A 20,337-nucleotide genomic window follows, 5' to 3' on the forward strand; every position below is an offset into this window, starting at 1 on the left:
TTAGAGCTTGTTATTTTTTCAGGCTTGGGTTCTTGTTCAGACAGTCACAGGAAAAATTAACTGGCTTCAGCATCAGAATCCAGGGAACTGGGACCTGGATTTTGCTTGGAAAACATCTTTAGGAAAGGTGTCTGTGGCTCTTACATTCCTGATTTCCAGTATTTTTACCAAGATTGATCCATAAGAATTACTTTGTAAAATTATGATCATAAAGCCAGGAAAAAAAAAATACCCGTTCTAGTAAGCAGGAGCTGATTTGTTTATAGTGTCTTTTGAGTGAGCATTAATCTGTAACAATGTAACACTTTGTAACAACAGTCTGCAACACTTTTGAGAGGAAGTCCTTGTTGCATATCTTGCAAATGAACACTTTCACTATGCTCCAGCTGGTTAGCGAGTAAGACAAACTTTTCCTGGTTTTCTCGGTGTGTCTCTAGGTGTATCTGTGGATATATTCAGATAGTTACAAGTATCTCAAATGATAAGCAGTTACAGGAATATCACTGTGGCTTTTTCTTGTGTGTTCGGAATCCTGCATTTCTCTGTTCTAGCATATAGAAACCTTTGTGCTGTGTTCCTTGCATCTCATGTCATAACATGAGAAAAACCAAACCATAAAACAGGGTGTGTGTAACTATACTTTGCCCTTTGTCTGCTATCCACTTTACAAGCCAGCCAAAATTCTTTAGACATGACAGTAAAAGCACAATATTAAACCATCAGCCTATACCTGCTGCTCCAGTGTCATACGCACTTTGACAATATTGCCTTATTGTTATGTGGGAGCATGAAGTGAAATACATTAGGGCTCTGTTAAGAGTGTCACAGTGACATTTTAAATGGAAAATTACAATTTCGTGATTTACAAGTTCCATTCAAAACCTCTTGGGTTAGGTAAGCCTGTGCTAGACACAGAGGGCAGTTCCCTGATGACCCTGTCTTTATCCTGGCAGACTGCTCCTTAGAGGGGTGCCTGTTGTTGTCTAAGCTGGTGGGCAGGACATGCTCCCCAGCTGCCAGGAGCCGGTGGCCCTGTACCCCTTGGCTATGCCTGCCTATCTGGGGTCCCCAGCTGCACCTATATTTCAGCTTCTCTGAGAGGCTGCAGGTCTAGGGGTGCATGACCCCGGCTCCCCAAACTTGGCATTTGTGAAACTTTGGCTAACAAAACATCAGCAACAAACTCATCAGGAAGGATTTTTGTCAGATGAGGAGAGAAACTGTGCACAAACCAAAGGTTGCACTCTACCCTGTTCCCATTCCCTCCTGGCTGTGCTGCAGGTCACCCCAGACTGAGTGCCTGCATGGTGTCCTCCTAATCCTCTTCTGTGTGCCTGGCTGGAGCTGATGAGTGCTCCTGACTTCCCACTCGAGGGAGGCACTGCCCACTTCTCTTACCCCATGTCCAGCTCCTGCCTTGCTGTGGCTCTTGCCAGAACATGCAGGTTTTTCAGACTTTGGTGTCCCTGTTGAAAAAGGGATATCCAACTGACAGAAGGTATGGGGCAGAGGGAGGGAATGTGATACTGAAGTGATGCACACTTACTGCAACAAACTTATTTCCTTTGGGAGTTGCATTTTAAATGTCTTCTGAAGCTTTGAAGTCACCTGAGCACTTAGAAACCCTCAATTTGGGCTGCTCCATTGGGATTAGGTTTGGTTTCCATTGCAATGAACTCTAAGAAAGCTACCTTCTTCATTTTGAGAGCTTTCTCCTCTCTCCCATACCTCAATTTGTTTTTATTTCTTTGGAGAAAGCAGAAAAGAAAAAAATATATGGAAAGTAATGATCATGTAAAAAGCCCCTAAATTTTCATAATTCATAACCATTAATTTCCTGACAACCAACACTGTGTCACGTGTGTGCAAAGAGCTGATTGAGATGATGAATGCTATCAAACCATAGCTAGTTAGCACTGCACATTGGAATGAATGGGAAGAGGGTGTTACTTAAAATGTAGGATTGTGTTGTTCATCGTGGAGGCTAAACGGCATGGCATAACAGGGAGAGGTCACAATTCACAAGTCTACTCAGTTCTCCAAGGGAGGTAACAGTTTTGGAGGAAAATGTCATGCGGTTATAACCTACTTGGATTTCCAAAAGTTTTCAATAGGGCTCTTTACCGAAGTCTTACAAAGAGTTAAAGCTGCTGTGTGATGAAAGGGAAACTCTTGTAATGAATTAATAGCAGGTTAAAAGTTAGGAAGCAACAGGGAGTAAATGGTCAAGTTTTACAATGGCAGGAAGTCACCAATGAAGTCCCATAGGCATCAGTCCAAGCATCTGGGTGGTTCAACATATGGAAAGGGGGATTAACACTGCAGTAATCAAGCCTGCTGGCAGTGTTAAAATCAACTGAGAAGAGTTGTAGAAGGATCTGACGGTGCTGAGTGTGAACCAGTAATAAGATGACAGGGGAAATTCAATGATAGTAAATGATAGTACAGAGAACAGAGAAAAATGCCATATTCTCCATGTTTTATTCTACATAGAACTGCATCCAAGTGATGTGAGCTTTGTTCTGATCCGTGAGATTTTCATGTCTGTAGTGTTAAAATGCATATACCAGCTCAGAATTTTACATCTTTAGAGCCATTTTTTTCTGACATGATCTAGAAACCATGTAATACTGAAGAGCAAATGAAGATAGACCCTGATTTTTCTCTTTTCTTTTCTTTTCTTTTCTTTTTTCTATTTTTGCAGTATTAATACCTATCAATGTTGTAAGACTTTGATGGGAGGATTTAGCTGTTAGTCATACTGGTTATTAAGAAAGAAATATAGGAAGAGTATATCCGGAAAATAAAATCAGTAAAGCCCTATCTGCATGAAATCTCATGCTGGGAAGAATTACAAATGACAGTAGCTTTATGCTGAACAGAAGTCCTCCGTAATAAATAAGGATAGTTCAGCTGGGGAAGGTCCTGTGTACTTTGCTGTATTGTGCCTGGCTTCCATTATGGTTTATTCCAGGCTGTGCTAGCCTCGGAGGACTTTCTGAAAGGGTAGATTCAGATCTCAGTGCATACAGCTGTTATACCTACCAAATCCAGTATTGATTCTGGGTAATTTTACCCAGGAAAAATTGTCTGTAGGTGTTAAGCACCCTTATCATGTCCATAAATACGTAAAATTGACCAGTTTGCCATAGGTACTCTGCAGGTACAGTAACTCTTATGTATTTTGTATATATTTCAGTTGCTCTCTTAGTAACACATAATATACTTAAAAGATTTCCACTTCCCCCTCTCCCCCCATCCATCTGAAAATAATTAATAGGAAAAAAATATTCAAATCCTGCATTTCTGAAGGTATTGGTCTTTAGATCACTTCTCTGGTTTTCTGTGATGTTAGACATTTACAATTTCTAACAAAAAAAAATTGCTAAAGTCTTTGTCACTTGGAAAAGGCTCAAGATCATACTGACGAGACTGCTCTTCAGAATTATGTAGTTGCATTTTAATAGCTCAAAAGATTATTGTTGCTTCCGTGATACTAAAAAAGATAGGTTATGCTAATGTTGTTCTAAGGTTCATTTAATATCTATATATAGTAGTAAGCCACTTTACAATTTACATATATACTCTAAATAGAAAAAGATTGAAGAAAAGCAGAATAAACTTTGATAATCATTACAGTTTTTCATGGAAAAAAAGTAATTGCCACTCTATAAATAGATTGTGCATAATGAAAAAAAAAGTTATTTCTGCATTACTTAATTTCTTATTTTTCTCCCTGACATTTTGAATCAAGCATTAGTCTGTAGAACAGATTCAAAATATCAGAGGTAATACAAAAAGCTGAACTTTGTCTGCAGGATGCAGTTTCATTAACTTGATTGGGCATTACTCAGAGTGGATCCATTTTTAGCATATTGCATTTGCATACTGACCTTTTCTGTGCCATGAATGAAAATTGGTGCTCTGATGTGTTGATTAATCCTGTAAAATAACATTTAAGGCTTCATTTAAATATATTCTTAGGTGAACAGTAATGGCATTTAATCCATGGCAATAATAAAAATGTCCATTACAATAATAGGAGTAAATCTAGGTAGCTTCCATATTGCTGAGAAAGATGGTCTTGCAAAGCTTAGTCTTATTTTCAGAAGTGCTAACCAACATTTTCCTTCTGTCTTCCGCAGCTATCACTCAAGTGCAAAACTGCTGGAAGTTTAACCATCTTAGGCAGGGTAGATCTAGACATCAGGTCTGAAATAGAGGAATGCATATATTTGCATGTGAAAGCAGACCTATTATTTCTAGAGGAAATAATCTGAAATAGTGTAGATTTCTCTAAGTAATGACTGAATAACATGTACATAACTATGTTGTCCAGCTGAGGTCCCAGGTGGAGTACCCGCCCCAGTGCTGTATTGTAGGAGAAGTAATGAGCAACAGGAAAGAGTTTAGACAAGAGTATGGAGAAGTACCAAAAGCATAGGAAACTTGAGTTCAAAGTAAAGGTTTAGACCGAAACACAGCTGTTTAGGTTTGCAAAATAAAGATTGGGAAGACCATAGTAATAGTTCTCATGAAATGCATAAAAGTTAGCTGTGGAGAGGAGGGAATGCTAGCATTGCTTGTGGATGTGCAGGACACTGGGAGTTGAATTTGCAGTATGAGAACTCTGTATTGGGAAAAACACTCTAATTAAAGGAAGAGGTGAGAAATAGAAGAGGTTGCTTAGGGTAGGTGTGGTATTTGAAGCTAGCATTGATGGCCTGGATTTACAAGAGACATACACCAGCTAGCAAATCTCCCTTTGTCCCACATGGTGAGGTATTCCCTTGTCTCATGCAAGACATGCTATAGTAGTCCCAGTTAATAACTGCATATCCTGGAATTTATATAAAACACTCTAAGATGAAAACCCTTCCAAACTTTTCTGTCTTCCACTACTTCTCCCTGCATTTACTGCAAATCCTGCTTATGGAATTCCAGCAGTGCCCATCTTGCTAGTGTGTATGGACAGACAAATTCACCACTGGACTGGAGATGAAAGAATGAACTTCAGACTAGTCAAAATGCTAAAAGCCCATTGAAAGCTGCAATAAAATTTGTAACACAGGGCTTAAGGATGCTTCATTGCTATACACAAATCAGTAAAATGCACACAGATTGTGTTATTTCAGAGCGGTTATTCAGTGTTTGACTTTCTGCTATGTTTCTTGGAAAGAGGAAGCAGCTTTCTGTCCTTCACGCTCCAGCATTCATTCTGAATGCTGTTTGTTGTACAGCCTACCGTGGCACCTTCTTTAATTAGCACTTGCCACTTTCCTTCTTCCGAGAGTTTTGGTGGTGGCAGATTTCATGTCTTTATTGCCAGTGGGATGGGAAAGGCTCCTGTCACTTTTATAACCAATCACCTGAGACAGTCTAGTTGCCTGTGGTTCTTAATGAGCAGCACATGACACAGTGCAGAGTACTGGCAAGATTAACGAACCCAGATTTCCTTACCAGCAGACTGACTTGTAATAGCAATATAAAGAAAGAGTGAGAGCATTAGCACATACTCAGTAATGTGGCATTGTACCAAAATGAAAATCCTTCGCAACCAGCTACAGTAATACGTAAAAACTTCAAGTTTATATTTCCAAATAAGAATTCATGCAAATGGTTGTGTATTGACCATTGCTAAAAGACTGAAGTGCTAAAGTGGGAATCTGGTATTGACCTTATTTTGAGAAAGTATTCCCGCATGGAAAACCAGGTCAAAATATACTCCCTCAAAAAATGTTCGCAGTTCTCTTGGCAACATCCAGGGGTATTTTATTCTTAGTTAAAGTCCCACAGTACTTTTGTGACATCTTAAACATCCCCTCTTGTCTTTTAAACAAGAAATTATTATCACATAAAACCCATGAATTGAATAGTAGTAATTCTGTTGTCTTCTAATCAATGGATTCTTCTAAGTTTTCCTCCTTTTTGGTGAAATTGCTTTCCCTGTGTTTTTGTTTGAAAGCTAGTGATACGTGCTATGGTTTCTGACTAAGACTTTGCAAATACTGGATTTTCATTTCAAGTTTCTGATTTGGCAATACAAAAGCTCTAAGGAAGTGTAATCTTCTGGGTAATCTTGAAATGGTGAGGACACAAGAGGCTTACTTGCGTTGAATCATATAATATAACCATTCAAGTCATACTTTGGCAACTAAAGTGCCTAAAAACACCCACTGATTTCTTTACATTTTCTGACTCTTAAGGAAGACCAGAAAGATGAAATGTTAGGAGTCTAAACTATTCTATGATTCTATATGAAGAGGGAGTGAAAAAAGACTAACACACTGAATATGAGCTTTATCCTATGTTCCTTGAAGGAGCTGAGCATCTGCACACTGGAGGGACCAAGGACTTTATTTGGAGATCAAAATGGTAAGCACAATGCAGGAGTCCTTTGTAGATAAGTGCATGAAGGTTTTGCTTTGTGACGCCTATTTCTTGGAATCTGAAGGTTATTTCAGGCTTAGTTCTTGGGGTTCCTTATGGCACTTATACATGAACCTGCTCCAGCTGCCCATAGCGAGAGTTGCTTTGGAGAGGAGTGGAAGCTAAGTCAAGTCCCACCCCTAAACTAGCGAATTTGGGCTGACAGAGCTCACTCCTGAAGCCAGGCAAGTGACACCCATCCTGGTCTCCCAAAAGCTAGAGGAAATGCTCTTATGCACAACAGATCAGGTTTGCAGCACTGAAGCTTTCCTATTCCCGTCTCTCATCTCTGATGTGATCTCCAGCTCTGTGCGTCCTTGCTAGGTAGGTAACATTGGCCACAATGGGGGTCTCTCAGTATTCCTGCTGAAGCTGTTATTCTTTTTATATAACATATTTAAATATTCCCTGAAGCCACAGAAAGAAAAATGTCAGTCTTTTCTGGGAGAAGTCTATGCAGCATGGAACTAAAATCAGCGTGGAGGTTTTACATGGGTTTAAAAACCAGGGCAAAACAAAATATCCATTAGCTGTAAAAGAATATGGAAAGAAACTAATATTCTGCAGCATCAAGTGAGGGTTCATTTGGTGAATATGTGAAAATGTAGATTTCTTCGGGAGGTAAATTACATGGCAATACCATGCTTTAAAGATGGAAGACTATTTCAGAAATCAGCTATCCAGAGCAGCTGAGACTTACAGATGATGGGTATCATAGCCTGGTAAAATATAACCTGAAGCCCTTGGTCTCAGTCAGTACATTTGAGTTGTGAGATGGTGTACTAGTGAGGGCTGTGAAATTGCAAATGAGCATCACACTCCTCCTGGTTGGTGTAGGCAGCTTTCTGCTCTAGGCTGCTGCCTACCTTGCCTGATGCCTTGAGCTATCTCTGTTTTTCCATGAAAGAATACAGGCAGTGGGTAGAAGTTCTCTTGAGTTTAAATGGGAACAGGATCAGGCTGTGATTCAGGATCAGACTGCTTGTTGGCTTTTTGCTTTTGCAAAGTCAAAAGTATTTCAGTTGTGAATCTCATCGTTATCCAATCTGACAGGCAACCGATGATCATTGTAAAGAGGAGCTTTATTTGCGATCATTCTTGTGTAAATCTACCAAGTGTTATATCTGGGCCACAAAAAGCGAGGTTTAGATCAAAAACCTGGAGAACTCTAATTACATTCTTGTGTAAATCTACCAAGTGTTATATCTGGGCCACAAATAAAAAGCGAGGTTTAGATCAAAAACCTGGAGAACTCTAATTACAGATGCCTAAGATTTATGGAAAGTTATTGCTCATATATTCATCTTGATTTTTTTTTTTAAATGAAATCAGTGCAAGTTCTTTCCATTTGATTTCATCATTGTAAAGTCTGTTAGGAAATCAATAGATTATAATAATAATAATAAAAATAATGTTTTTTCTGCATGTCAGAAGCTTTCTTCACAGTGCAGTAGCAACAAAAAAACGTACAAGTTATTTTATGTTACTTAGCTTGTAAATGTGACTTTTGACACTGCATATAGGTTGATCTACTTCCAGACTATTAGCTATTTCAGTGATACACAAATGCAAACAAATATTTTCTTTAGCAGCTTAAAATCTTATTCCTATTTAAAAAACCCACTCTGTATAAAATATCCATCTTCATGAGACTGCATTAAAGAAGAATGTATGGCACTGTTAAATATTCGAGGGACTGCTAAACCAAACAACAAAAACGCTACAGGCAAAGGCTAACATCCCAAGTCCCAGATTCTTCCTAGCAGTGCCTGGATTCTCTGGTGTTCTGCTGCTTTGTGCAACCATTTGTAGCATTGAATGGTGCTTTGCGCAGTTGTAAATGTGCTATGAACTCAGGAGGTGCTATTCAGTGGAGATTCTGTTGCCATCTTTAAGAAAATGGAACAGGTTTTCATAAAAAAACCTTGTTGTGAGTAAAAGACAATACATTTAGTGAAGTTTCTATGTTTGTATCTACTGCAGATGTCTTGGTATGGAGCCAGTCATCAATCTTCCTGCAGACTGGTCTCTAGATTCTATTAAGTTTTCTTGTTAATGAACAAGCCCCTTTTTCTTCTCTTTGTCTATCTCCAGCTGAGAGTTGTAGGACTTGCCTTGTATTTTTGAGGATATTGACTCTTACAGATAAATTTTCTCTCTGGTATCTCGCTTCACGTTTGAAGTAAACTCCAGAAAGCTGGCACCTGAAGGCAGCACATCTGTCTGCTGGATGTAATTTCACCCATCAGCATCAGTAGCCTACACTCCAAGAGGGGGTGTTTGGATTCATATATCTGTAAGGATAATATGCTGCATACTCCTTTTAAGGGCAATTTGCGCGGTGTCTAAAGACAGTAATACTTACAAGGAAAACTGTGTCGGTATGAAGCTAACTGAAAAAAAAATCTAGATTTTAGAAAAGTGCCAGTGGAAAAAACAATTTGGAAATAAGAGACTTCTGTTTTCACCTTGTCCCTAACACAAATAACACTTTCAATATAAGAATGCAATAATTACATGTGGCATTTTTGTGAAGAAACATGGGCAATTTGGTTTCGTTACCTGCACTCCTGCTCACCAAATTTGAAGGTGTTAACTTCTTCTTCGTGACTAGGCAAGCAGTGAAGTGACTTTGGATGATTTGCCAGCATACATATGTTGCATAGATGCATATAAAAATAATCACCTGCTCCTAGCCAGTGAAATTATCCTGGCAAACCCCTAACATATGGGAAGCTTTGCCAATAAAAAGGTGCCACTGCCTCTATAGGTTTAGCAGAAGCCATTTTGGGGAGATGATGCTGCAGTGGTTGGAGGGGGTTTCCTTCTGCTTGTGTGCATTTGAGGAGAAGGTCAGGAAGAGGCTGACACTGTCAGGCCTGCCACAGGCACTACCATGGCGACATTGGATGCTCAATTCATCTGCCTCGAATGTTCCCCCGAGTACATCCCATGCAGTCCTCCCACCACCAGGTTGGCATACAGTGTGTGCTCAGAACAACGGGCTCGGCTGGTTGTTCTGATTTGGAACAACAGGCTACAGTAGACAAGGGCATAGCCACCTGATGGGATACCCCCAAGCAGGTGATGTAATAGGTCCTGCTGCCCTCCCTTTCCCTCTTCCGTAACATTTGGCCATTTCTCACTAGCCCCCCTTGACCCGTCAGTGAAATGCAGCTATCCATCACTTTTGTTTACGGTGTTTGCAATGTCACTCTGCCTGCCCAGTGTCTTCTGCAGCGTAGGGATTCCCACCCAAGCTACACGAGTGGTTTGGGTTGACATCCCAGATCCTACAGGAAGTTTTCAGCATTGGAAAGAAAGCAGACCTTGGGCACTGCCATGGGAGTGGGAGAGAGATGTTTGGAGCATTGCAAGTGGTCGTATGACCTGCAGCCAAGAGCTCACATGAAAATGGCAGGTAGGAGCCAACTTGGCAAGATGTAAAATGGGAGCTGGACTGCAGTGCTCAACACACAGACCCTTTAGTCCCTAAGGGTATTAGCCTTAAATGATGTATTCCCATGGGCAAATATTTTGGGCTCAAATTTGAAAAAGCTGTCTTGTTGCCAGTGCTATGGTTTCCAAAGGGTTGATGTCCAACAAAGGAACAACCTCTTTGAACCTGCTGCAGAAAGTACAGTACATAAGAGGATGAAGCAAAGGAATAAACTCAAATGGGCAGAGGAAAAGGCTTTCCTTTGTAAAATATGAAGGCCTGGCCCCTCGCCCAGACAGACTACATAAAGTAAGGTAAAAGTAGTGTAAAGGTTGCAGGAATGATGGTCCCAGTAGATTTTATTGAGCCTGCTCAGTAAAAATGAGCTCACATGAAGAAGTAAGTACAGAATTTGGCATGAGAAACTCTTCTTTGTGTCCTAATCCATGCTAGATAAATGTGGTACAAAATAGCTGATGTCAAGAGAAAGACTCCCTCTGCTTCTGTGGGCTTTCCAGCAGACCCTTATCTTTTCTCGTACTATCTTAATGCTGGCAGAATGACTAATACGTACAGATATCCTAAAGCTGACAATAACATCTTAAATCTGTCCTGGAGAATCAAACACAATATTTATTTCTACAGCTGCTCAGGGTTTTCAGGAATTGTAGCCCATTAATGTACAAAAAAGTGTAAGGATGAATAAAACCAAAATGAAGAAATACATGTAAAATGTAGTAAAAAGATATATGTTTTTTAAAAATTGGACTGGAAGAGACACACGTATTTTGGCTGTAGCTGTTGACCACAATAGCTCAGAAGTAAAGCCCAGCATGGCTGTGAATTCCAGCAAATTGATGGATTGTAGCAATGTCAGTTCGTTCAGAAGAAAAGATGTCTGTGTTACTAAAGTATTTCCAATGATTCAGTACTGTCAATTTCAAGCACTCGGGAACAGTGAATCAGGTCATTACTGGCAACTGTGCTTTTTCATTCTGAATTTCTAAGACTTCTTTTTCTGTTTCATTTTATTGTCTGTATGTGAGCAAGGACAACCCTTTATAGTCCACTGTTACCTGGACTATAAAGCTGTAGTTTCTGTGCCAGTTCATAAAGTCCTGATAGAAGTCTCACTTCTGAGAGATCTACAAAGATGTTATTAAGAAACACAAACAGCTGCTTTGAAAACATACCTCATCCTGTTTCACAAATCTTTTTTTGTTGTAATTTGGTTAGGATACCTCAAAGAAAACTCTTAAGTCATTATAAATAACTTCTTATGTAAGATTCTTCAACAACTTCACAGATAGATACCAAAAAATAAGCCCTCTTTTGAAGCTGGTACATTTTGTACTTCCCTTATAAGCAAACTGCTTTATTGTTCAGACCAAAGCCTCTTAGTGGATGGCAGAACATGAAAATAAATCTGGGAATCCTGTTCTGATAAACTTTTCCCATAAAAACAAAAGAAGCACAGTTGGTTGCAAATACTTTCCATGGACAATATGAGGTTTTCCTCTTGTTCTCTTATTCTGTCAGTATCTTTGGGGTTTTTCTGATTACTCTATCTGCTTTTCATAGTAAATACAATCAGTTTTGATTGGCACAGAACAACAACTCAGAAACCTCCATGCTGTATTTCTTTTCCACAGAAATTTTGCTATGAGCTTTTGCAATCTCCACATACTGTATCTTGGCATGAAACACTACCTCTGCTTATAGTTTGCATCATTAAATATCAGATTGGCTGCTCACTATGTTTATAGGATACAACAAGAAATAGCCTGTTAAATCTGGCTGGTTGGTAAAACTGGTGTTGTTTGAATCATTACGCTACTGTGTTCCCACACCATACAGAGAGCAAAATCCCATAAAACTAATAAGCTGAAAAATGGAATTAAAGTCAATGGCAAAGAATTTGCCCAAATGCAGTAAGTAAATTTGGAATAACTTTTCAGAAGTCTAAAAGAAGTGATCTCCAAAACACTGAGCGTAGGCCAGAAATGCAATCTATAAAACTGTTTTGAAGTAGAAAATGCATGCCAAGTGTAGATAATGCTGCTAATAACAGTTCTGATGGCTTATCTGTAGATCTTACTGGTATACTGTTGGAACTGAAGTGAGTATTATCATCTCCACCTTATGGATGAGGAAGCTGGGTTACCATAAGAATCAATGTTCAACACGGAACATGAGGCAGTGCTGACTCCAATTCCTGTTGCAACTCACATCTTTAATTATTTTTCTGTGAGCTTCGTTTGTTTCTCTTCATTATACAGAACTCGTTCTTTCAGCACAAGGTAATTTGGGTAACACTGACTGTAGATTGGATCCATCTATTAATACTTATGAATTTCATTAATTCTAAAATTGCTTTGATAGATTAGCTCCTTCCCGTCACTGGATGGGGTGATGAATGTATAATCTGAGAGCCTTGGGAATGAAATGCAGCATCCAGTTTTCCTGTTACATTCCCACAAGCAAAACTAGAAACTAGGATGGAAAGATTAATTGGAAAATTGACAATTTGGAAAGCTGGAGAAGGGAGAGAGGAGAGAATTATGTTTAAAAAGAAAAGCCTGGCACATCCCCTTAACTCAGGAGCACAAAGAAACCCTAATTGATACCCTAGTGTTACCTTGGGCACACAGCCATCGTGAAGCACTGTAGTATTGAGAGTTTAATGAACTTAATAAAGGGGATGGATAAGAATTCCCCCCTGTAATTTTAGGTGCAGTCTCTGGGTAAAGTTTGTCTGCTTATACCAGGGTTTTGCTTAGGATACTGGAGGGATGCTGCTTCCATACCGACTTCCCTCTCAGGACCTCTAACATAACAGCTTTAATAAATACATGCCTTAATTCCCAAGTACTTTACCTCTGTTAGAGGTTGAATGCAGGCAACAGTGAAACTGGAAAGATCTGAGGGCACCAAGCCAACAGCTGGCAATCAGGGAAAGCAGAAGAGCTGCACATGTCCACCTCACACCTCAGGTGAGCTGCAGAACAGGGCTTTAACAATTGAATCTCCCCTGCTTGTTCTTTTCCTGCTGTTCTCTGGAGTATTGGGCTGCTTGTATGTTGTCTCCAGCAAGGATCTCTGTCTATGCACCTATGTGTGGGCCACACTAAAAGCTGTTTGCTTCTTTCGGTGGTTTTGTTTTCTCTATTGGTCTAAGGTTCTTGAACATCTGCTCAGAGCCTCATCATCTCAAGGTAGGGTCATGGTAAGACTGGTCATACAATACTAAAACAAGTTCAGAGTACAGCTATTAGGAATATCTTTCTGATTCTTAATTCAGATCCCTTGCTGCATCTTTGCCCCTCTTCCCCTTTTCTAAGCAACCATAAGCTTTCTTATTGCATCCTACCTCTCTATGCAACAGATTTATCTAATGAGCTTTTGATGGCTTCTCTTTGACAGGCCATGCTGTCCCAGAAGGCCATCCAAAAGCTCCTCATTAAAAATTTAGAAGACACCACTCTGTCTCCTGTCCTCCTATGTGTCATTCTGTAGTCCCACATCTTCCTCCACAGCTGAAGTGGAGTGGTGGCTCCATGGTGGAAGTGCTAGCAAAGTGAATGCAGAGATGGGGTGCAAAGACTGGGAGATGTCAAGGTGAACTTCCCAGGTACAGTGCCAGTGGAGGTGTAGAGCTACTAAGATCAGCAAGGGATGATGCAGGATTAATGCAGCATTAGAACTCTGTCAGCAGCAAAATGCTGCACCAGAATTTTCCAGACATGAGCCATGTCTTGGTAGCTAAAATGCACAGATGACATGAGAGACTGAAAAGGTTTTGGAAGAATTATATAGGTCTTATTAAGGTCTGCTCCATAAACTCCTCTAATTTCTTCTGTATTTTTTCTGGTAGGAGAGGGAAGAAAATAATTAACATCTAGGGCTTATCTTGGATTTTAGTATTAAATTCTCAGAGCACAGTCTGTGTGGGAAGTTCAGCTTGCTAAATCTATTATCTATTATATGTGTGGTCTTTATTTGACTCAGTTCCCTTTAGGTGTGCACTTGTGTTCTTGCTGGAAATTTGCATGTCTCATCAGTAGGAGATTCTTGACTTTATGTAGTACTAAAGAGAAGTTTGATCTTACCAATTCATATTGCTATTCTCTAGAACATACAGCAAGCACTTTCCAGTGTCCTTCTTCAGCATACAAGTGTCTAAATACTAAAAGAAAGTTACAATGAATTGTGCTCTCATTAAGTTTGCTTTTCTCCACTGCTTGCAATCTTTGAAGGTGTTTCAGAAGCCATCATGAATGATTTTAAAAGTTAAAAAAGTTATTTCAGTGCACAGAGTCAGAAATAATTTACTACAAAAAGCATAAACCCATACTGTGTTCCCTTTAGGGTGCCATTTTATGAGACAAGTTGAACATCATCCCCCTCCTCTTCCCTTCCTACAGCTGTGGGCTCCTGACACTTACTTTATGCCAGCTGTGGTGCTTGCCAGCCACCTCACAGGGCTGATTTATTCAACTCACTAAACCAGCACAAAATTAACCCAACAAAAAAGTGGGTGTTTTCTGCTGGGTCAGTGAAGCAAGTCAGGTCACACAGGGGGAGAAGGGGGGTGTGCTACAGTGAACATAAACCCTTTATGTCTATCCTCAGTTTTTATGGTGTTTTATATGAAGATATTAAAGTGTGTTGACTGTTAGCCCCATATTTAAAACTCCCTGCATCTCATGTGTTAGAGCTTTCCTATTCTCTTTATTTGAAGTTCAGCTGTTAATATTGTGTTGCATTTCAGAGTTCTGCTGTACCGCAAAGTAAGCATTGTGGTGATAGGCATGTTCTAGAACTATTAGCATAATTAATCCTTTATTAAAAATTACTTCAAGAAACAAAATAATGTCCAATGTGATTCATATACAAGGAATAAAGAATGCGCTCCCATATTTGTAGTAAACCTTCATCCATTAGAATACGCTATTAGATATTAAAATCAAATGGCCTCGGGAAAGCAGCTTAACTTTTCTTCATCTTCAGCAACTTCAGCAGTTTTGCAGAGAGCACCTATAACTCAGAGTGGTTCAACAGCTCCCCACTCATGACCCTGTACAACCATACCAGGAACTAAATAAACCCTACTTACTAGCAATTAAAGTGATTTAATTTAAAACACAATGACAGATGCATAATGGGTTAATTACAAAGGAAGTAATTAGCAAATAGGATAGAAAAGGTTAAAAGGTTGTGGACTTTTGTTGTTTGCTTGCAAGAGATAGAGAAATCATCAGTGATTAAACTTTTTCTTTTAATTTCTGGGCCTGATTCTACTATTGTTGGCTGTAAATGAGGCAGCAAACTAGGAGGTTAAGAAAAAAGAAAAAAGAAGGAATCACAGCTTTATCGGACAAACTGAAAGGCCATTGTTAATACTGAGACTATGTGATTTGTTTTCAGTCTGCACCCAAAAGTAGGTTTGCATCTATGCTGTTTGTACTTAACATTAGGATATACTCCTCTTCTAATTGTTCACTCCCTGCACTGGCGCCTCAGTAAGATCAGGATAAAGGGTATAAGGGGCAATAGAGATGAGAGCACACCTCTTAGGAAACTCTACCTGCCTTAAAGAGTAAATCAGTGAATAATTTAGTTGACAATATGCCATAACGTATTTGTTCTCCAACAAACAAAAAATGAGGATAAAAAGAAGTAGAACTTTGAATAGGGAAACCTTGAGCATGAAGATCCTCAGCTGAAATACTGTTAACTTCATGCAGTTCTGGTCATGTAGACAGAGCAATTACAGAGTGTGCAAGTAATTTTCTGTCAAAATAAGAGCTTCTGCTTAATTTTCACAAGTATTATTCTTTCTCTCCATGACTCCTGTCTGCCCAAAACCATAAGCAAATAGGTATTTAGATCGTTTTAATGCAGTCATATTTTATGACCACTAGCTTATTGCCAGGTAACTTGAAACTCTTTATTTATTTATAATAGCTATAAATATATTTATGTATCTATAAAACATGTGTTTTGTATTTGGAAACTTCAGAGGTGATATTTGCAGAAAGTTTTCCCCAACTTGAACCTAATTGTTACTGAAGTCATTGAATTTTTTCTTTTGAAAAATAAGCTTTTTGGTAAACCTCAGAAATAGCAATATGGGCTTCTCCATTTCAGAATATCAATTAAAACCAGGCTGGAATTCTTCTTTTTAAATTTAGCTGCCATCTAACCTAGTTACATGTCCACCAGTAACCATTAGCATAATTTAACAAAATTTCCCAGAACAGTCACATTCTTCCATCCTCCTGTGCTCTCTTTTGAGGTTATTAAGTGCTCACTTCCCTGACATTTTGGCAAGCCATAGTTAACGCTCACATGAAACATGTCAGTCTAGTCCCTTAATCATTTAACTTCACTCGCCTGTTCCTCCTTTTCTATTATTCGTACTTCTGTTGTATCTCTGGTATGCCTTCATCATGCCTCCAGGGATATTATCTCCCTCACTGCTTGACGTAAGGCGTGAACCTACACATCCAGAAATGCACTGTCACTTTTTGGTGTGTATCACACTGTCAATGTCTGTCTGATGCCCATTTCCCTTGACCTGCTACTACAGTGGCAGGCAGAGGTTCCAGGACCACCAGTTCAACTTGTAGAAAGGATCTGCACAGATTTTTTGGTAGTCTTTGTCCACTTACCATAGGTTTTGCTGGCTAGGGATATAGATTTCAAAAAAAAACTAAGTTTTTTGTTCTGGTCTGTTACATTAATTTTGTTGAAAATAAGGCTCTTCAGAGTTTTTCCCCAATTAAAATTGGATTTAAGTCATACATTTCAGGTCTGGAATCTTATGTTGAACATTTGAGAATTCAGTGGTTTTGCAACTCAGCCATCAGTTTTTAGGACAAATAGATTCAGGTTTGGAAACTCATCAAGTCACACAATATGCAGAACACGTAAGGCTAAGCCCATAGCTGCAACAGCATATCTTGTTTCTTTTCCAAGGATTTCTGCAAGGTTCTGTGTATTTGCCAGTATAACTCAAGGCCTTGTGATATAGATAAAGGGTTTTTTCAATATTTAAAATTTATTTTTTAAGTTAAACGGTGACTTTCTGAAGCTCTGGTTAAGAAAAGCAGAAAGCCTGAGGCCGTATTAATTCTGCTGTTCATATCTAAATCCCTGAAAATAGCTCAAACAAATGCCAGTACCAATCTTTAGGGTAATACTTATCCCTATTCAGAGTGACATTTGTAGTTTAGAACATACTCATTTCTGCTTCACTGGTTTTTTTTAGGCATGGCATATGTAAGATGGTCTGACAAAATGCATTCGTATTAACAAGATTCATCCAAGTACCTCCCCTCCTGGCATTTAGAAAACATTATTTTTCTTAATGCATTTAATCATGAGCATGGAAAATCACCACTTTTCATTGAAAGTCTTTGAAATCTAGTATCTTTGGGATTATCTGATGTTAGTTGTAGAGATTTACTGGGTAATTCAAGACAGCCTTCGTCTATTACACGCTTTGCAGTGAGTAATAAGAGAAATTAGCATTGAAGATAAACTGTCCCCTAATGAAATTTCAGGGAGAGCTAGTGTTTCCGGAGTTGACAGAACAAAACAGACAAACAAGAGAAGTTATATGTCAAAGCTGTTGTTTGAATGAAACTCCCATATGCTGGAGAACAAACATGTAAGTCATGAAGTGTCTCAGAGGCTCTTCAAAAAAAGCAGGAATGATCACTCAAATACGAGGTATTTTATAATGTCCCTTTTGCTTTTCTATCATCTTTGGTCCTCCAGGATCCTGGCTTATTTGGATATTTATGCTAGTAGTTAGAGGTCTTTCTGAATTAAGGTCTAAATCTCTAACGATTTAAACATCATTTGATACACAGTTATGGATCAGCTACTCTTTGGCAAATCTGCCTAGCTTGCATTGTAATGCTCCATGTTAAGAAAGTCCTCTGCAGGGAGTAAAACTGCTGGTTATCAAAATAGTGTCTAAACAAGGCTGCTTCTAGTTCTGTGCTCCTCTCATGCCCTCCTGTGTACACATGTAGTAGGATAAAGCGAAGTGCTGGAGAGCTGACATTTCTGCTAAGGGGATGAAGTAAAAACAAAGACTACAGCCCACTGTGCTGGCTACATTTTAAGCTGAATATAAGCAAATTTCATACAGCCTTTGTCTTAGAGCCAGTTGGTGGCTCCACACCATGATAAGTGCTTTGAGATACTCTGTGAGATAATGTTACTCATTTCTGTAAGTACAGGGCAAGGGAAGCATTACATACTCAGTTTTCTGCTTGATAGCAGGTGGCATAAAGGTATTGTTACAGTGCTCTCGATAATACCTTTCAGACTGCCTTTCTAGTGTATTCAGGCTACTGGGAAATGGACAGAAATACTAAAACTTTTTATTTTTGGCTACAACAAAATCAATTACTGTATTTTCCATTAGCTCATAAAAAGATACGTTTACCCCAATGCAGTAAGACATTAAGTTCTGGTAAAATCACAAAAACAACTTCTGTCTTGCCTTTATGTTGCATTACTTCATTTTGCGGTGCTGTGTCTATTCTTTGTAGATACATTCAAAACAACAGCTTTATCATTCAGCCTGCCCTGCAAACAACATGCCAGTCCCTCCACCAGTGTGAGATAATAGGAGGAATGGCTTTGTCTAAATCAACATTGTTCATCCTGCAGTTCTGCTTGTTGAAACACAAGAGCTTTCAAAAACCTGTAAAGCAGTGAGGTTGCCATTATAATTTATCCAGCTTTTTGTCTGCATATAATAATTTTCTGGCTTTCATGCTGTAAAAAAAAGCTGCTAATACCTGCACAGAGCTGAGCACATACCATATTATGCTCTGATTGATGCAGAGCAACCATAATCTTCACTTGTTAGTGCTCAGCAATTTTTAGAGCTTTAAGAAGCAAGTTAAAAAGCCCAAAAGGTAAAACCAGTATCCTATTCTGAGGAACACGTATTGCGTATGTGTGAGAAGGAAAGTTTAAAATTACACAGAACTACTGGACATTTACAATAGAAAGCTCAGTAGCTCCTTGCCTTCTGATTGCTTCAAGACAGACTGCAAACGTTTATACAGATAGTGTTCTGTGGTTTAGATCTTATGCTTTATTGCATGGGGTTTTTTGTTCTCAGGAGTTGAACAAGACTAGCAATAAAAGGCATGAGTCAGAGTCCGTTTCTGAGCTTGTGCCTACAAGCCAGTTCTGATGGGGGCTTTTTATTGAACGTATCTAGAAAATAGATTTTTGTTTCTCATAGAATTCAGTTGATTGGTATGTTTTACAAGGGTGAGAATGTATACACTGTTTGCTCATTGTATAGGTACCATGTACCGTAAGATGTAGCCTAGTGCATTTTTCACTGAATATGTGTTAGTACAGAATTGTCTGTATAACTCTGCTCTAGAATACTGATTTTATTTTGCTGTTAAACATTGAAATGTTAAATATTGAAACAAATTTAAAATTTCACAAAGGCATCTATACAACCTACAGACTACCTTGTCATTTTTCCTGATGTGGAGTTTCTACTTCCTATTTTTCACTAAAGACAAAGTTAAAAGTAAGAACAAATTTCATGGAGGGAGTGCAGAACAAAATGTTCAGATGATACATCCTGTAATTCATCACCTCGAAGCCCCCAAGAAAAACAAAAGTGCCAAGGCAGGGCATGAGGGGCTGGCATCCTCAAGTGCTTGGTCTGACTGCTGGAGCTTTCCCCTGCACTCTGTTACAAGACCTATGTGCTCTGTTGTCCTGCTCTGGAACCTTGCCTGCTCCCTACATCCTGGGACCTTGGCAGGCTCTGTGCCCAGCAGCCCTCCCCTCCTCTCAGCACAAGAAGTAGCCCAGCTCCCAGCAACGGCGAGTGTTGTGTAAGAGTGTTGTATAAGGGTGCAGGGATAAGCCAGCCACATCAGGTGTTGCAGGAAGGGTTACATGTGTGGATGAGCCAGGTTACCCCATGGCCCTCCTATTGCCTTTTAAAAGGGAATGTCAAGAGGGAGTCCAGTGGAGGGCGAGGACCCAAATAGCTCAAAAGTACTTCTGAAAGGTGAAAAATCCCTTTTCCCATCTGTTGCTGCCTTGAGAAAAGATGGGAAGCAGCAATGCTTGTCCCCAGTGCTGCCTGGGGCAGTCGTTTGTGGAGTGGGAAAGGAAGCCTGAGGATAGCCAGGAAAGATGCAGTTCATGATACAGACAGGGACTGGGATTTACTGTGCACCTGGCATGCAGGAGACTGATAGCGGCTACCTAAACTTTGAAGCAACAGTGTCATGGTTTAAGTACAGCCAGCAACCAAGTACCATGCAGCTGCTTGCTCACTCATACCCCTGGATGGGATGGGGAGAATCAGAAGATAAACCCCACAGGTTGAGATAAGAACAGTTCAGTAATTAACATGAAGTGAAATAATAAGAATAAGAAGAAAAGATAGGAAGAGGCATAAA

At 39.4% G+C, this 20,337-nt stretch overlaps 1 protein-coding gene across 4 annotated transcripts in view; it reads left to right on the forward strand.

The window, feature by feature from the left end:
- THRB (thyroid hormone receptor beta) overlaps positions 1–20,337 on the forward strand; it is a 160,322-nt gene that overhangs the window by 85,267 nt on the left and 54,718 nt on the right. The window contains exon 1 of one of the 4 annotated variants that reach the window (XM_005152830.3): positions 6,349–6,375. The exons of the other annotated variants lie outside the window; for them this stretch is intronic. The gene's annotated coding sequence lies outside the window, so the exon portion shown is untranslated. Of the gene's footprint in view, positions 1–6,348; positions 6,376–20,337 lie in introns of those variants that run through there. 4 annotated transcript variants of the gene reach the window in all.

Source organism: Melopsittacus undulatus, chromosome 1 (assembly GCF_012275295.1).
Source record: "Melopsittacus undulatus isolate bMelUnd1 chromosome 1, bMelUnd1.mat.Z, whole genome shotgun sequence".
Classification (NCBI taxonomy): domain Eukaryota; kingdom Metazoa; phylum Chordata; class Aves; order Psittaciformes; family Psittaculidae; genus Melopsittacus; species Melopsittacus undulatus.